We start from the raw sequence: 18300 nt of genomic DNA on the forward strand, positions 1-18300 counted from the left end.
GGGCCAGTGAGTGAGCCCCCTTCTCCATGCCAGCGCCGAGGTGCCCCCGCTAGCTGTCTGAACGAGGGTTCTGGAGGCAGAAGACAAAGTCGTGAGGCATGACCTGTGCAGAAAGCAGTAAGTGTAGCATGGTCCCTTGTGGATGCTGGGTGGGGGATGCTCAAACGCCAGAGGTGACCCTGGACTGCTGACCCCAGAGGCCCTGGGGGAGCCCCCACATCGGGGCGGACCTCCCAGGCCTGCTCACACCAGCCTTGCACCCTGCATCCACTCACCCCGTGTTCCCTAAGACAACAAAGAATCATTTAGCCAAGTGCAGAGGGGAGACCAGGAAGCCTGAGGTCTTCAGAAGCCCTGCCCCAAATCAGGAGGGAGGATGGCGCTCCACCTCCACGGAGTCAAGGCACCTCCCCGATTCAGGGCTGCTCCTGGGGTCCCTGACTCGCTCCCTCCCCCCCTCCTTCCACCCTGGCACACGCCCCAGGCTATGGTTCTGGGCAAGGGCTCTGCCCACCCCGCTTCCCACCCACCTGGAGAGCAGGCTCTCCCATGCACTGTGCCCCTCCTACTGTGGTTTCTGCTTGCTGCCCGTGGGTACCACCTGATGCTGGGCGTTGTTGGACGCCTCCGTGTTCTGACATCTGGACAGTCTCCAGGGGCCCAGCGGGACATGGTGAGAAGTGTGGGAGCCCGGGAAGGCCACCAGGAGGGCGATGACCCTGCCAGGGGTGCTCTTTCCAGCAGCACTGCCTCTCGTAGCCACTGCCACGTGGGAAGCGGCCTACCCGGCTGCTACAGAAGGCGTGGACAACGGCCACCCAGCACACAGCTCAACATAGGAACACAGCTCGAGGTGCTCGAGTGGACATCAGGGCTTGCCAGCCTGTGTGGCCCTGACTGCCGCAGCTGCTCCTTCTGTGAGCTGGGAGGTCTGAGGGGGCACCTGTTCCCCACACCCTGCCAGAGTCCCATATGAACCTGCAGCAGGCGCCCAGGACAAGGTCCCCAAGCTGGTGCCACTGCCCGGGGCTGTCCCGGGGGGTCACTTCACAGCCACCAGGGGTCCCAACCCTGCAGAGGACGGCAGTGCCCTCGTCCTGCCTGCGGGAGGATGTGGCCGCGTGTCGCCTAGGGCAGGAACTTGGCTCCCAGCGCAGCACCCGGCCTGCCCTGTGCTCTCCCAGGAGCCCCCGGAGGTTGATTTTATCGCCTGTGTCGCCCAGATGAGCGTGTCCAGGCCCAGAGAGGGGGGACTTTCAGGTCAGGCACAGGCCCGGGGACAAAGGAGATGCGAAGTCTAGATCAGCCAGTCCCTCCCCCCACTGGCAGCATGGTGCGCGCGCACACACACACACGTGCACACACACATATGAACATTCACCCACGTGGGAACTTCCAAAAGCTCCTGGGAAATAGAAAGAATTAAGCTGATCTCAGTGCAAAATCCACATGAGCTGTTCACAACACATGTTTCCTGGAACTTTCGGAAGGTCCCTTGTAATCGGGGATTTCAAAGCTTCACACAGCATCCCACTGAACTCTCCTGCCCTCCACGCACAGAGTGGGCCAGAGCAGACCCAGCGGCTACAGCTGCAGCTCCCGCTGGTGGGCAGAGACAGGGCCGGGGGAGGCTTCACGAGCAGGGCCCTCTTCCAGGCAGCCCTCCGGAGGAAGTGAGCGGCAGCCATGACTCAGAGCTGTGGTCCCGCTCCCACGCCGCCGGCTCCGCTCGGTGGGCATCCCGTGTGGGAAAGGTGGGTGACATCAGGAGCTGCTGTCACCTTCCCCGGGGACGGCGAGCCTGGTTTAGAGCTGGCCCACTGTCATTTCCTTCCCTTGCATGATGTCAGCGCCGGGGCTGGGGAGCCTCCTCCGGCAGGGAGACCGCCAGCCCTGGCCTGGGACGCGGCCAAGGCATGCAGTCCTGTCTGGGCACGGGTGGCGAGGGGGGATGCCCTTCCCCCGAAAGAACCCAGGGCTCTCCAGTTTCCATGGCAGGAGGGGTTTTAGGAGCTCAGAAGTGGATTTGGTTAACCCAAGACCCGCCTCCGCCTCCGGAGAATTCCGAGGGCCAGGCCCGCAGACCCCCACCTCTCGCCTCCGTCCCTCCTGCCACACCTCCCAGAAGCCCGTCTGGTGGGCTCTTCATGCTGCTCCCTACCCTGGCCTGGCCCATGGCCGTGTCCTGGTGTGGGGGTGAGGGTGGGGTTCTGGGGCTCACCTCTGCCCCTGCGCCCTGCCAGTCTGGCTTTCCAATGTGTTCATTTATCCTGCAGGTGGGCCAATCCCAGGCCACATTCTAGACCAATGCCAACTCTTGCCAGGGGGTCCCCACGGGGCTCTCTCTTCAGAGGGAGGGGCCTCCAGCGGGCGGTGATAGGGCTGACCTTACCTGGGGGAGGGGTGAGAGCCCCTTGCAGCCCCCTCTCCAGGAGCTGGGGGACTGCACACACTCCCCAACCCCACATAGATCCTGGACCCCAAGGGCAAGCCCCCAACACTCGCATGGCTCCATGATGCCTCCTGTGAGCCTGCGGAATGTCACGGGAAGCTGCAACTCAAAGATAACTGTGTAAAAATGTTTTTCAGCCCTCACAGTCACACAGCTCTGGGAGCTAGCTGCAGACCCCTCAGACACTCAGATCTCACACTGGGAAGCCCAAGCCAACTACTCTCAGGGTTCCCTTTTCCCAAGAGCGTTGGGCAGTTTCCACGGATGCCCTGGGCGTGGCAACCAACCACACACACTGGGGACGTGGCTATCCTATCTTGGGGGACAAGGGAGAAACTTACATCCCAGGGCGCTGCGGTAGCCGGCACAGGGCCAGAACAGGCGGGCCCTCGTGCCAGCCACACAAGCCCCCATCCCCACTCCACGACCCAGCATGACCAGAGGTGACCAGTCAGACCCCAAGGCTTCTGGGACATCCCAACTGTCTCCTGTGCAGCTCAGCGTTGAGGGACTCTGCACCTGCCTGGTGCCCAGTAGCTGTCTTGCAGTGGGGTCCCTGCCCGCTCTGGAGTGTCCCTCCTGCAGAACTGCCAAGCTGTGGGCTTTTCTCAGGTAGGGCGGCAGAGGAGGGCGCTTTTCTCAGGGAGGGCGCCCAGATCCGATGACCCGGGAACATCGTGTTCTCAGGACCTCGTGCTTGTGGGAGCAGTGAGCGAGCGAGCCTAGCTTGCTTCCACAGCAAGGACACCCATTGTCCCGACCTGACTCTGGGGCAGCGGGGCAGTGAGGGCACGTCCCAGCAGCAGCTGCCCCCACCCCGACAGGAGAAGTCAATGGGAGAAGGGGCGACTGTGTGCGGCAGCGGTGGCTCTCCCTGGAGCCCTGCTGGGATTTCCACCTGTTTGGGCTCATGTGGAACAGTCTGCCGGCAGGCCGGGTGGAGGCTGGGACACAGCCGAGGATGGGGCTGGTCACGTGGAAGTGGAAGACACGACCAGGGACACTGTGCAATAGATTCCTGGTACGTGGTGTCTGCCCACCCACCCAGGAACTACCCAGCAGTCCTTCTGGGGGCGCTGAGGGGGTCACATCCCTCCGCCGGCATTGCAAGTGCTGCACAGGGCTGCCCCAGCAGCCTCGGCGGTGGGCCCTGCATGGGGGCCTCAGGCTCAGTCACCTGGCTTTTCTGGGTGGCTTTTGGGGAGGGGGCAGGCATCCCATCACGATTCGCGCAGTGCTCATTACTCATGCACACACTCTCCGGCCATTCAGCCGGCCATTCAGCCCACTGCCTACTCCCTCACCATCCTCCCTCACTCATCCGTTTGCTCCTTCACGCCATCACTCCCTTGCTCACCCACCTGTTCACTCCTTCAGCCACTCCCTGCCGAGCGCCTCCAGGCACCATGCACCTGCTCACCGGGTCACTCACTGCTATGCTGACCCTGCCCCCATGCCCTTCCAGACCAGGGCTGACCCTGCAGGCTCCCTGTCCTGTTTCCATCTGCCAGCTCTGCTCCTCCCCAAACTACGGGCTCCTCTGCCACCATCTGATGGCTGCACCTTGCTTTTCAAGCCTAAAAATGACGCAGAAGCAAACCGCAGGGACCTGGAGAAGTGCAGGCCACGCAGCCCGTTACTCAACAGTTACAGGGCCCCGAGGCATTTGCTCTTGAAAAGTGGAGTGTCGGGGAGCAGAGAGCATGAGAGCCACTGGCCTGGGCAGCAGGGCGCTGGCTGCTCGGCTTCCTGGGTCCCCTGTGCCAAAGGAACAAACTCAGGGCTTGTGTCCCACGGCGAAGTGTACGCATGCCCTCCGGCACACGTGTGCACACCCACAAGAACCTGGGACCTCCTCCCCTGCAGTCTCCCGGGAGGCTGGCTCTGACCTGGGGGCCCAGAGGCTCCCCACCACCTGGGGGCTCTGCGGGGCACATCGACCCTCAGACTTGCCCCCCACCCACCGTTTCCTGATGGTGCATGGTTCTGTCTGACTTTCTGGAAAAGCCAAGCCTCTCTCGCCCCTCCCTCACCACCCTTCACATCCACACTACACAGGGAGTTAGCTTGGGGAGAAGGGTGGGGGGAGCAGAGGCAGCTCGCCAAGGCCGGGCTTCCTCCAGGGTCCAGAGGTGCCCTCATCTTTGGTGGTCTTGGTGCCTGCTGGACAGGAGACGCCCTGAGAACCACTCAGGGAGTCAGCCCCACCTCTGCCTCTGGCCTTTGGCACCCAGCTCCCCTGAGGCACCCCTCGGGTGACGGAGCTGGTCTTACTGCAGCCAGCCAGGTCCCCTGGAGCTCCAGCACAGCTGGAGATGTGTGTGCACCCAGCTTGTATGCTGCTCTACCAGGGAAGGCTACGGGCTGATGGGACATTCAGCCACAGGTGGGGGGAGACGGGTGGGCTCCCATGGCACCCAGCAGACACCTGCGGCACAGGGCTCGGCAGACACTTGGGGCCACACTGCAGAGGGGGTGGCCGCCAGCCCTGCCCACTGCTGCCCGCTGCTGCCCGCCACAGCTTCGCTTGTCCTGGGGACCTCAGCAAGGCGGGAGTGTATGTGGGAGGCCTATCTTCCCATCTTCACCTCTGGGAACTTCCTGCCCTCTGCCACTTCGGGACAGTCAGGAAGGACTCGCAGGGGGCCAGTCTCCCTTGCCCCAGGCTCCCTACCTTGGCACTCTGGGTTCTCAGCACCCAGCAGAGCCCAGCGTGCAGTGGACAGCTGCCCAGGCTGCCCCCAGCCGGCACCTGCCGTCACAGGCCCCTCTTTGTCTCCCTTGGGCAGTCCAGGGACCTGGGTGACAGGGGTTCTCCCCCAGGCAGGACAACTGTTGTCTTAACATTTACCAACACGCGGGGCTAGGGCCGCCCCCTCCCTTCCTCCGACTGCTGGGACAAAAGCCCCATTGAGGAGCCGGGCTGGTCCGCCTCTCACCTGAGGGCCTGGCCGGGCAGCGACAGGAGGGGCTGGGATTTCCTGGCAGGACAGGGGTGGCCACACGCTTCTAGAGCCCTCCGGGCTGCCAGCGAGCGGGGACACAGAGGGCACGGCCCTGGGCCCGTCAGGAAGTCGGCAGGGCTGCGGCACGCAGAAGGCTGGAGTGCGAAAGGTTACCGGACGTTCGCACGGCCTCCCCGAGGGCGTGGCCTCGCAGCCAAGCCCCAGAGGGCCACGGGCAAGGAGGGACGGCCTGCAGGTGCAGCAGAGTGGACGGACTGACGGTCACACCGACTGACATCCACAGGAAAGCACCTGCATGGGGCATGACTGGAGCCGGTCAGGGTGGAGGGGTTGGAGATGGTGGGCAGGGGGCTGGGCTCAGCTGGACAGGAGTCTTGGGTCACAGGGTCTCTGCCTCAATGGACAGAGGACATGGCAATGCCTGTCATGGACCTGGATGACTCTCGGGGAGCTCCTCTTATTGGCTGATGGGAGGGTCGGGAATGGGGGGAAGGGTCAGGGTAGGGGGTCTCTGATTCGGGGCCTAACCACAGTGCTAGTCTATACCTGAGTGTGTCTCTCCACCACAGAGCTGGGCCATCACCAGGGACAAGACAAAACACCCATGGGCTTCTCTCATCTCCACAGCACCAAGGAGTCAGGGATACGACGTTTGCAGTTCTGGCACACAACAGGTGCTGGTGGCCCCAGCACACAGTGGGTCCGCACTTAGCCCCAGCACACAGTGGGTCCGCACTTGGCCCCAGCACACAGTGGGTCTGCACTTGGTCCCAGCACACAGTGGGTCTGCACTTGGTCCCAGCACACAGGAGGTCCATACTTGGTCCCAACATACAATGGGTCTTCACTTGGCCCCCATGCACAGTGGGTCTATACTTAGCCCCAGCACACAGTGGATTTGCACTTAGCTTAGGCACACACAGTAGGTCTGCACTTGGTCCCAGCACACAGTGGGTCTGCACTTGGCTCTTGCACACAATGGGTCTGTGCTTTGCCCCCTCACACAGTAGGTCTGCACTTGGTCCCAGCACACAGTAGGTCTGCACTTGGCCCCACACACTAAGTAGATCTGCACTTGGGCCCAGCACACAGTGGGTCTGCAAATGGCCCTGGCACACAGTGGATTTGCGCTTAGCTTCAGCACACACAGTGGGTCTATACTTAGCCCATACACAGAGTGGGTCTTCACTTGGCCCCTGAGCACAGTGGGTCTATACTTAGCCCAGCACACAGTGGGTCTGCACTTGGCTCTTGCACACAATGGGTCTGTGCTTTGTCCCCACACACACAGTGGGTCTGCACTTGACCTGAGCACACAGTGGATTTGTGCTTAGCCCCTGTACACAGTGGTCTGCATGTGCTCCTAGCACGCAGTGGGTCTGTATTTCGCTCCCCCGCACAGTGGGTCTGTATTCAGTCCTAGCACACACAGTGGGTCTATACTTAGCCCAGCACACAGTAGGTACTCACCAATGCCTGAAAAGTGATTGACCCGGAAGACTGCCAGGTGCCACTGGCTCATCTGTCAGGAAGTTCTAGAAACTCCCAGGGACCGGCGCCAGGCACAGGATGGGCCTCCTCCCTCCGAGTCCTGCGGCCCTGCAGGGTGACCCTGAGGGTCACAGACCTCAGGATCCCTGTTCCGAGCTGGGCCCCAAGCAGGGACCGGCTGTGGAGTACACACATGTACACACACACACACACTACCACGGGCACCACCAGAGCAGCTGTCACCAGGTCAGGGCCCGGAGCGTGAGGCTGGCCTCCCCCTGGCTTGCTCACTCACGTGATGGACGCTCCCGCGTTCTACAAACACTTCACTGCTCCAAGCCCAGAGCAGAGAACGCCACAGGAGTCCCTGCTGCCCCCCACTCCCACAGGACTCACATTCCAGTGCAGGGAGGCAGAGAGAGAGGGAGACAGACACAAAAGGCCTGAGGGCAGGGCTGGGAGCACCTGGGGGTGGCCGGGGGAAAGTCTGCTGGGACGGACTGCCTGCTGGGGAGACTGCAACCCGAGGCTGGGAGGAGTTGCAAGAGCCAGACCGGACCGAGAAGGGAGACGGGCAGGTGGGGTGAGCTGCACGGTTGAGATGGCCACAGCCGCTCTTGGCGCTGGAGGTCGGCCTGTGCCGTTGACATTCTAGCCGAGGACCCTGAAGCACCCGGGCCCAGCCCCGGCAACATGCATCTCCTACCCACGGCTGAGCCTCCCTCCTCGGGAGGCCATGAGGGGTCCTGGCAGCTCCACTGTTGCCTAGGAGACATCCCCACTCCGCAATCCAGACCTGGGGTCTCCCGGCCGGGGGAGGAGACGTCAGAGCCGGGGCCAGAGCCAGCTGCCTCCCACGCTTGCCCAGCCAAGCAGCACCTGGGGCCTCTTCTCCCTTCCCGCCCACCCCGGGGGCAGCTCCAGATCGCTCTCAGCCACACACTTCTAAATTCCTTTGTCTGGGACAGGACGGTGCCAGCATGGGGCTGGCAGGCTGTGTGTGTGATCATGGCGGCCCCGCCCCTCTGCTTAAAGCTCCCCGAGAATCTAATGCTGTTCGCGGGGACAGCGAGAGCAAGGATCCCCAGGGAAGGCAAAACCAAAACCAAACCACCATCTTGTTCACACTAGGGTGTAAATGACTTTCTCCCACCCAGGACCTGCGGCGCCAGGCTTGGTGTCCGGGATGGGGAAGAACAGAAATGGAAGAAGGAAGAGTTTCTCTGGGGTGGGAACGGGAGGACCAGGAAGACCCAAACCTCTTTCTCGAGGTAGCCCTTCCCTGCCCTGACGCAGGAGGCCAGGGCTGGGGGAGAAGGAGGGGACAGGCAGGCCCGCTGTGAAGTCCGGGAGCCTGCCAGAAAAACCTGGACAGAAACAGGACCAAGAACAGAGCAGGGAGGGAGGGCCCGGACACCTGTTCCCCTGCTTAGCATCTGGCGTTCCTGACAGGCCCACTCGGGCCAGGAGGACACTGGCTGGACCCGCTGGGCTGAGGCCTATGGGCTCCAGCCCCAGGGCAGAGGTCACCAGACCCGCACCAGCTGAGCCGGATCCCGTCTTGTGCCTCTGGGGCCCCCAGGCCTGTGAGGAGACCCGGGGACGACCACACTGGGTCGCCCAGCTGTACCTGGCCACAAAGCAAGTGCTGCCAGTGCAGCGGGTAGCGCTGGAGGAGGGAAGGAAGGGGAGACAAAGGGCCCAAGGGCAGCCCCACGCCCCACGGCCAGGGCTCCAAGGCACCCCACGCCCCACGGCCAGGGCTCCGAGGCACCCCACGGCCAGGGCTCCGAGGCACCCCACAGCCTGCCCTGGGCCTCCCCTCCCCTCCCCTCGCCTCCTCACATCCACTCCACACAAGCACAATGCTGGGACATTTTGGTCTGCGTCAGCTGCCGGCTCCAGCAAGGTCAGGGGTCTTGTCCAAAGTTTGCCAAAGGTCCCCCCAGTTGCCACTGCTCCCGTAGCCTGGATTCGGGCACTTCCCACAGGAGGGTCTCCATCCCTGTGCACCACCCTGGGGTCCATCTGGAAGCCTGCTAGGTTTAACAGACGGGCACATGGGTAACAGTGGCCGCAGCATCCCCTTGCAGGCACAGGTGTGGAAGCACAAGGCAAGGTTCCAGAACCTTCCATGCTGACTGCACAGGCGCTCCAGGCCACTGTGGCTTAACTGCAACTTTCCAGGGCTCTGGTGCGGGGTCCTCGCGGAGCAGCCCTGCCCCTGCACGTGGCCCCACACTTTTTGGACTCCACTGCATTTGAGCAGGATGTGGAAGCCTGGGGTGTTGTCAAGGTCATGCCGTGGGAAGCAGCCCAGGGATGGTCTGCTCTCCTCTAACTGCAGGCTCCAGGTCCCTCCTACACGTGCATGGCCCTCCCTCTAGCAGGCAGCTCTGTTTCCAGCCACACCGAGCAGCTGTGGGGTCAGGAACAAGCCTGAAAGGAAACAGACCAACACGGCAGAGCCCTGGTGCCAGGACAGCCCGGAGCATGGCTGAGGTCTCAGGCGTGAGCTCCTGGGCTGTCCTCTCACTGACCCCCGAGTCGCCCCACGCACAGGCTGAGGAACCGAGCAGACATGAAGGATGGAGAGAAAAGAGAGATACTGGTGGGGTCACAGAGCTGCCAGGGAGCCCCTCCAGGCTTCCAGAGGACCAGAAGGAAAGCAGCCTCCCGTGACTCCTGAAGACGCACCCCAAGCCCGTCCCACCCTGCAGAACTGAGTGAGCCGGTCTCCCAGGGGACATGAGCAAGAGGCCCCTGCCGTGCGCACAGGATGTCTGGGTGCTTCAGGGACACACATCCCATGAGGACATCCGTGGAGCACGCAGGGGGCCGGCGCTGTGGCATGGGAAGCTGCCCCCTGGACGCCTGCCTCGCGTACGGTGCCGCTCCACTCATGGTCTAGTCCCTGACGATGAAGCTTGGGAAGCAGCAGAGCACGGCCAAGTCCTGGGCTTCTGTGCTCGCACAGGGCACCTGCGTGGAGCTCCTGGCCACAGCCGTCGCAGCCATTTAGGGACTGAACCCGTGCATGGCTGAGCCTGATCTCCGTGTGTCTCTCTCCAGATAACTCTGCCTTAGAAATAAGTAAAAACATCTTAAAAAAAAAAAAAAAAACCTAGAGAACTCCACTAAGGAGCTGGAATTTCCAAACAGAATGAAATGGAAACTCTGGAGATAAAAATAAAGATTCGACAGAAAGATACAACAGCAGATTGGAGTGCAAGAGATTACTAAACTTAGAAGTTATTAAAGTTGGATATGGAGGGGGAAAAAAAGATGTGAAATTGAGCAAGAGGCACACACTTCTTGGGCAGCGCGCCTAACTCACAGGCAGCTGGGGCACTGGGTGGAGCAGAGCAACACCAAGACAGCGTTGGGAAAGTCAGACCCCGTGTTCTCACAAAGCAATGAGAAAACGCACAGGGCCGAGCGAGTGAGGGATGTGGGCAGTGAGATCCACAGGTGGGACATCCCAGGCGGGCCAGGCAATAGGCAAACAAGACTCCTTCAAGATGCCAGAGAAAGGACAGCCGCTCCCAGCCAGGCAGCCGTCAGACAGGCAGCCGACTCGCCCCCAGGAACCGTGCGGGCGGGAGACAGCAGAGTGGTGGATTTCAGCCGCCTGAGGAAATCCTGGCAGGTGAGCAGGAACTAGAGATGCCACGGATCTGCACTCACAGGAAGCCTCCAGGCCTACGGAAGAGCACCCCGCGTGGATGGAGAAGGAGCCAGACCCGGAAAGCGGAACACAGCAGGGACCGAGGCGAGCGCCGCTCACTCGTTTCAAACAGCAGCCACGGTGGTGTCTTGTGAGCGACAACATCCAAGGAGTGGGGACAGACATGCCGCAAAATAACAGCAAGATGAAAAACACGCACACCATGCAGAAAAAGCTAGGATCGTGCAGCCACGCTACACGAAGGGCGAACGAGCGGACAGAAACGTTGCTTTGATTCAACAGAAAGCGATTGCACGCTTCAACCACCTGAGGCCTTGAAAAACATACAACAAGAACCCACAGAGCAGACGCGTCCGTCACAGCTCCCCACCCCGATGGTTATCCTCATGGAACTCGTCCACAGACAATGGCTCTTAAGCCTGCATCTCACAAGGCCACAAGACTACAGCCAGTCAGACCCAAGGTGGAACCAGCGAGAAGTTCCGAGAGCCGGAGGCCTAGGCTCGGGCCGCCCCACGAGGCTGGGGACCTTGCCTCGGGACATAAGCCACGCGTCAAGTGAACAAGCCATGGCCTAACTTCTCGCACTTTGACAAGCAGGCTTTCCGTCCACTGGTTCACATTTGCAGCGCTGGGTCAGGGTGAAGCCAGGTGTCCCCTGTGGGTGGCAGGGATGGCACAACCACGGCAAGAGTGTGGTGGCCTGGGACAGTGACCAAACCCCCAACGATGGCAGGAGAACACACTGACCAGGGCCTTCGCCTGGAGCTGGCCCAGAAGCGTGGCCACCTGCCATCTGCATGAGGCCCTACCCATGCAACAAGGCAGGAAAAATAAATCGAAAGTTGTAGGTTGAAAGGAAGAAATAAAGCCACGTGCTCCAAAAACAACAGTGTTTCCAATGGAGAAAACCAAGATGAACATTAGGGAACTCAGAAGTACATCTGCCAAGGTCACGGTCAAGAGTCAATCATTCCTGAAAACATCTGCCTTTCTAAGCAGCACACTGACTGGCCAACAAAAAAAGATACGCATGACCTCCAAAGAGAAAGCTCCCAACCCTTCCTTGCAGAGAGGCAGGAAGCCGCCGGGCGGAACGTTCCAGGATTTCAGCTGTCAGCCGCCATCCCGGCCCGCGGGAGCCGGGAGCGCCCAGTCAGTGCCAGGAGGGGACAGGTGTGGGTGCGGCCTGACAGGCGGACCCCAAAACCCACCAGGAACACCGAGGCGGCCAAGGGGAGGTGGGAGGAGGGGAGGGCAACACCACGCCAGTCCCAAGCCATCAAGGTTGGTGTCAGCACCAGCATGGCCGAGGTCGAGTTGTTTGATTCACTGCAGAGTGTGGCCGCACTGCACCACATGGTACAGGACCAACAGCGGGCTTGATGAACGGGGGCACGCAGGTCAGTGAGGGGCGTGGTGTCCCATGCCAGGACCTTGGCTTGCTCCCTCAACCCAGGCGCCAAGCCAGCTCCAGGACCCTGTAGGGGACAAGGTGAGGACCTCGGGGTGGCTGGGCGAGCATCACATGCTACGGCGACCACCGCGGGAGGACGGATCTGTTGGCCTCAGGTGAGAGTGGGCCTGGAGAAGACACTGAACTCCCCGACAAGGACTTGGAACCCAAGCCAGAACCCAAGGCCACAGCCACGCAACTGCAAGCCTGTGGACGCCTTGGGCAAAGAAGCCTTCTGGGGGTCCTCCTCGGAAGGGGAGACACAGGCGCCCACCCCTGGCAGCCTACGCCTGGCAACGTCTCATGGCCCAGAGGACCCCTCAACCATGGCTGGCTCAAACTCAGGAGATCGGGCAGTAGTGTCTCAAGTGGCTCAGTGTCTCAGTGTGTCCTGCACTCCGCGATGCCACTATGAGGGGGGCTATGCCTGGGAGTGGGGGACACAGAATGGTCCATACAGATCCGCTCCAGAGGGTTCAGGAACGCCCAGTGCAGGGTGGGAGAGAGACCAGAGCTTACAGCCAGGAGACGCAGGTGCGCTTCTGCCTCAGGAGGGTGTACCACTCAAGTGCAGGATTCCTGGGAAGCCAGTGAGGGGTGGAGCTGTGACTGGCTCCAGAGCAGTAGCCTGGGTGCAGACAGCTTTCAGCTAGGCCGCAGGGCCATCACTGCGTGTGTTGGCTTGGCAGGGACCCAGAAGTGTTTGAAATGATGAGCTGGCCACTTCTACACATGTCCTCTTCAACAACTATGTCCCCAAGGGGCTCATGGCATTGGGGCCTGTGGATGAAATTCCCCCTGCACCTGCTGTTGTTTGAGTCCTGGCTGCTCTGCTTAGGATCCAGCCCCCTGCCGTTGCAGCTGGGAGAGCAGCACAGGATGGCCCAGGGCTTGGGACGAAGCTCCGACTCCTGGCTTCGGCCTGACCCGGCCCTGACTGCTGTGGCCACAAGCCAACTCCCATCAGAGGAGAGTGAATCAGGTCACAGGGCCAGGCATGGCAGGCAGCACTGAGCCCCAGGGTGAGTTATCCCCCAGGGGGAGCGGGAACACGTGGGACCTGGAGCCTCTGGACTCTGGGAGGCTCTGTTCTCCAAGGGTGGCCCAGGAGCTACCTGGGGTTGGAGGTGGTTGGGGGATCTTGAGGTCACTGAGGAAGGAGAAGCCAAGGGAGAAGGGAAGGGGCGGCCCCTGGCCCCTGGGTGCTTGGTCAGGGGCAAGGCTGCGGTAGCTGTAGGTGGAACCCCTGGGCTGGGGCAGGAGGGCCCCAGCCGTCCGGCTCCATCCTCCTGGGATGTACCAGCAGCTCTAACCCTGGGTCTCCACCTCCCAGCACGTGCTCCCAGCTGCTCTCCGTGTGGAAAGATTTGTGCAGGATCCCTGTGGGACCTGAGTCTCCCTACCTCCCCTGTCCCCACCCCCCGCCCGCTGTGGGATGCCGGGGTTTGCAGGTGCAGGGGCGGGGCCAGGCAACAGGTAATGGATCCTCCCAGGGCGCACCTGTCCTCCCGGTCGCTCCTGCAGCTACCCAGGCTGCCGCGGCTGTCAGCTGCAAATTTCTGCTGCTTGTCCATTTCTCACCCCTCCATCCACTTCCGGAACAGTCACCCCTAAAAATCCACCCCCTTGGGGGGAGGGGACAAAACAGTTCCTGGCACAGAGCAGGAATGTGCCACCTGATGTGTAAATGCTCCAGGGACCAGGACTCCACACCACAGCCATCTCGGCCGCCTCCCAGGACCTCTGCCGGATAGGGACGTGGAGGCACGGAGAGGAGACGCGGGCTGCCCATAGCCACATTGGGATTAAAGCTGGTCTCCGCACCCCCTGCCCCCAGGGGCTAGGGCTCTTGGCTGTGACCGCTCTGACACGGCCGTAGTGATAAGGAGCTGGCAGCGGCCACCAAGATCCTGCTCCTGTTGTGTGCCAGGTCGTGGCTGGCCCTGCCGAGCTGGCCTGTGGCACCCATGGGGACCTCCAGCTTGCACCTCCCACATGTCACAGCCAAGGCCCCATAGCAGCCGCCACAAGCAGTCCAGGAAGGAAACACGTCCCGGGGGTCAGAGAAACTCATGCCCCTCCCATCTCCTGGGGACCCAGAGGAGCCCCGGGCGCCTTGCCCTGGACTGGCGGGAAGAACCGGTCTGAGCTGGCAAGCACGCCCAGAATCCCGTCTGTCCACTTTGCTCCCCTGAGTGCACAGTCCCCAGGCCCAGAGTCCCTGGTGAGCAGAGCAGGCCCTGCCCTGGGGGCCTGCGTGCAGCACGCCCCAACAGCACCTAGTGGTGGGAGGGAAAAGTGCACTGGGCTCAGGGCAGGTGGCAGGAGGGAGAGAGAGAAATGGAGAGAGGGAGAGAGTGGACATGGCGGGGAGGGGGAGAGGGAGAGAGTGGACATGGCGGGGAGGGGGAGAGGGAGAGAGTGGACATGGCGGGGAGGGGGAGAGGGAGAGAGTGGACATGGCGGGGAGGGGGAGAGGGAGAGGGAGAGAGTGGACATGGCGGGGAGGGGGAGAGGGAGAGAGAGAGTGGACATGGCGGGGAGGGGGGAGAGAGAGGGAGAGAGTGGACATGGCGGGGAGGGGGAGAGGGAGGGAGTGGACATGGCGGGGAGCGGGGAGAGGGAGGGAGAGAGTGGACATGGCGGGGAGGGGGGAGAGGGAGAGAGTGGACATGGTGGGGAGGGGGAGAGAGAGGGAGAGAGTGGACATGGCGGGGAGGGGGGAGAGAGAGGGAGAGAGTGGACATGGCGGGGAGGGGGAGAGGGAGGGAGTGGACATGGCGGGGAGGGGGAGAGGGAGAGAGTGGACATGGTGGGGAGGGGGAGAGAGAGGGAGAGAGTGGACATGGCGGGGAGGGGGGAGAGAGAGGGAGGGAGTGGACATGGCGGGGAGGGGGGAGAGGGAGGGAGTGGACATGGCGGGGAGGGGGGAGAGGGAGAGAGTGGACATGGTGGGGAGGGGGAGAGAGAGGGAGAGAGTGGACATGGCGGGGAGGGGGGAGAGAGAGGGAGAGAGTGGACATGGCGGGGAGGGGGAGAGGGAGGGAGTGGACATGGCGGGGAGCGGGGAGAGGGAGAGAGTGGACATGGTGGGGAGGGGGAGAGAGAGGGAGAGAGTGGACATGGCGGGGAGGGGGAGAGGGAGGGAGTGGACATGGCGGGGAGGGGGAGAGGGAGAGAGTGGACATGGCGGGGAGGGGGAGAGAGAGGGAGTGGACATGGCGGGGAGAGGGGAGAGGGAGGGAGTGGACATGGCGGGGAGAGGGGAGAGGGAGGGAGTGGACATGGCGGGGAGGGGGGAGAGGGAGAGAGTGGACATGGTGGGGAGGGGGAGAGGGAGGGAGAGAGTGGACATGGCGGGGAGGGGGGAGAGAGAGGGAGAGAGTGGACATGGCGGGGAGGGGGAGAGGGAGAGAGTGGACATGGCGGGGAGGGGGGAGAGAGAGGGAGAGAGTGGACATGGCGGGGAGGGGGAGAGGGAGGGAGAGAGTGGACGTGGTGGGGAGGGGGAGAGGGAGGGAGAGAGTGGACAAGGCGGGGAGGGGGGAGAGGGAGGGAGAGAGTGGACATGGCGGGGAGGGGGGAGAGGGAGAGAGTGGACATGGTGGGGAGGGGGAGAGAGAGGGAGAGAGTGGACATGGCGGGGAGGGGGGAGAGAGAGAGGGAGAGAGTGGACATGGCGGGGAGGGGGGAGAGAGAGGGAGAGAGTGGACATGGCGGGGAGGGGGGAGAGAGAGGGAGAGAGTGGACAAGGCGGGGAGGGGGGGGAGGGAGGGGGGCAGGGAGTGAGAGAAAGCCATGGTCCCATTTCCAGCCTTGAAGTCTAAGCAGTAACTCGCAGGCCGCGCTGCCCAAGCCCCGGCTGGTGGGAAGGCAGCAGAAGCGGAGTGGCTGGCACCTCTGGAGCAGGGCGGGAGAGCAGAGCTTCAGCGGACCACGGAGGACTACTCCACGCGAACCTTAAACTTTACTCAACCTCAGAAGGAGCTAAGACATCCAATAAATTGATACAGTTTATAGAAACGAGATAGATTATTAAACGGCAAAAACATTTACTATGTTTCAAAAATTCAAACCCACCAGCTCATCCATTGGGTAAATGTTTATCCCAAGGTCCAGGGGCAAAGTTAAACAGTTGAAAGAAGCTGGAATTAAGCCTTAATATTTTGTTTTACTTTGAGCACAGATGGGAGACAAAAATAATATCTCATAAAACGGAAAGTTTCTATTTTCACCAAAATATTTGGAAAGTTGCTTTATTTTTAATATGGATACCTAGGTTCCATGGGGCGTTTGCAAAGGAGGTTGGGCCCAGGGTGGGGGTGGGCCCATGCTTGCAAGCTGGCTTGCATGATTATTTAAAATGTTTCATTCCACAGAAACACAAGATGTTTCGAAAACTGTCAGCCCCACGGGGAACTGCCTGCCATTGCAGAGCCTGTTAACCACCCCCACTCCGACCGGGGGAGGCGCCAGGCCCTGGCTGCTCCTCACTGTTCAACCCAGGGTGGCCCAGCACCCGCACACTTCGGGCATGCCCGTGGGCACACTGGGGAAAGCCGTGGAGATGGCGGAGGGCTTGGGCCCCTCTACCTGTGTGGGAGATCTGAAAGGAGCTCCTGGCTCCTGGCTTTGGATCGGCTCAGCTCTAGGCTTTGTGGCCGTTTGGGGAGCAAACCAGGAGAGGGAAAACCTTTCTTGCTCCGTGGCTCTGTAATTTCAATTTTCAAGTAATATAAATCTTAAAAAAAAATAGTACCAACCTTTGTCACTTTTGACCTTAACAATTCATTTTTTTTAAAATGCTAGGGGCTTTACCAGGACACAGTGGATGAAGCCGTTGCCGATGGCCCTGGCACCCACATGGGCCTGGTTTCAAGTCTTGACTGCTCCGATTGCCATCCAGCTCCTGGCTCCTGGCTTCACACCGGCCCAGCTCCAGCCACTCGGGCAGTGAACCAGCAGATGGAAGATTTCTCTCTAACTCTGCCTTCCAAATTCACCAATAAACCTTTAAAGCTTGCGTCCTCCGGGCTGGCTTCTGGCTCCCTGTGAGGATGGCAGGCCACAGGGTCTTGCTTTTTTGATTCAGAGAGCTACACAAACAATTAAGGGCAAACTTACCAGGAAAGGGAGCGCCTGCTAGCAGAAGCGACTGGGCTAGGAGTTTCACGCATGGGGTCGCGCGGCCGCAGCACAGCCAGAGAATCCTGGGGGATGCCAAGTAACAACCGGAATGCCATGTTTGGCCACGGTGCATTCCCGAATGGAAAGCTAAGAGGAGTCGCTGCTGGGGGGACCTGTCCCACAAGACGTGGTGATGGAAACCGTGGAGAGCTGAGCCTCGCGTCCACGCACACAGAGGCAAAGCAGCAGTGGTTAGAAATGGAGGTGTTTAAGTTCTCCAAAGACATCCCCACGCTGCCGGGGTGCTAGCAGTGTCTTGAGGGGGGGGTGGATCGCCAGTGCATGGAAATGATCTCCATGCACCCCCAGGGCTTGATCCTCCCCATGCAGGAATGACACAGATCCCCAGCAGCCTGAGTCCTGGACCTGGTGACGTGGTGCTGTGTGTGCCACAAGGGTCTTTCCTGCAGCTGGGACACAGAGCCATCCACAGCTCGGGGACTCCCTGCTCTTGTCCCCACAGGGGCAGCTCAGCCAGAGCCTCCAGGGCCCCTCTGGGCTCATGCCCTGTGCACCCGTCCCTGTGCAACTGTCCCATGGGTGCAGGCACCCAAGCACCTGGGACAACTTCCACTGCCTCTCCCAGGTGCAGGAAGTGGAACAGCCGGGACTCGAACCCATGTGGGATGCCAGCATTGCAGGCCAGTGAACCAGCTACGCCCAGTCCACGCACCTTTCCCGATGCCCACTCCTGCGTCTGGTCTGGGGCAGTGGCTTCTCAGCGGAGTCCTGGCCACCCTGAGTGGGTAATGAGATGTAGAAGCCAAGATTCGAGGAACTAGGGGTGCTTATGGCAATGGGTGTGCTGGCAACATTTTAATACTGAAAACTAAAGGCCTGGTCACTTAACAGCCACAGTAGGGACTTGAAGGGAAGTCCCACGTGACTCATTCTTTTTTTTTTTTTTAAAGATTTATTCATTTTATTACAGCCAGATATACACAGAGGAGGAGAGACAGAGAGGAAGATCTTCCGTCCGATGATTCACTCCCCAAGTGAGCCGCAACGGGCCGATGTGCGCCGATCCGAAGCCAGGAACCTGGAACCTCTTCCGGGTCTC

General features: G+C 61.2%; 1 protein-coding gene across 5 annotated transcripts in view; it reads right to left on the minus strand.

The window, feature by feature from the left end:
* ANO1 (anoctamin 1) overlaps window positions 1-18300 on the minus strand; it is a 103189-nt gene that overhangs the window by 53818 nt on the left and 31071 nt on the right. The window contains exon 1 of one of the 5 annotated variants that reach the window (XM_058662699.1): window positions 5392-5545. The exons of the other annotated variants lie outside the window; for them this stretch is intronic. The gene's annotated coding sequence lies outside the window, so the exon portion shown is untranslated. Of the gene's footprint in view, window positions 1-5391; window positions 5546-18300 lie in introns of those variants that run through there. 5 annotated transcript variants of the gene reach the window in all.

The sequence above is a fragment of the Ochotona princeps genome, chromosome 4, assembly GCF_030435755.1.
Source record: "Ochotona princeps isolate mOchPri1 chromosome 4, mOchPri1.hap1, whole genome shotgun sequence".
NCBI lineage: Eukaryota > Metazoa > Chordata > Mammalia > Lagomorpha > Ochotonidae > Ochotona > Ochotona princeps.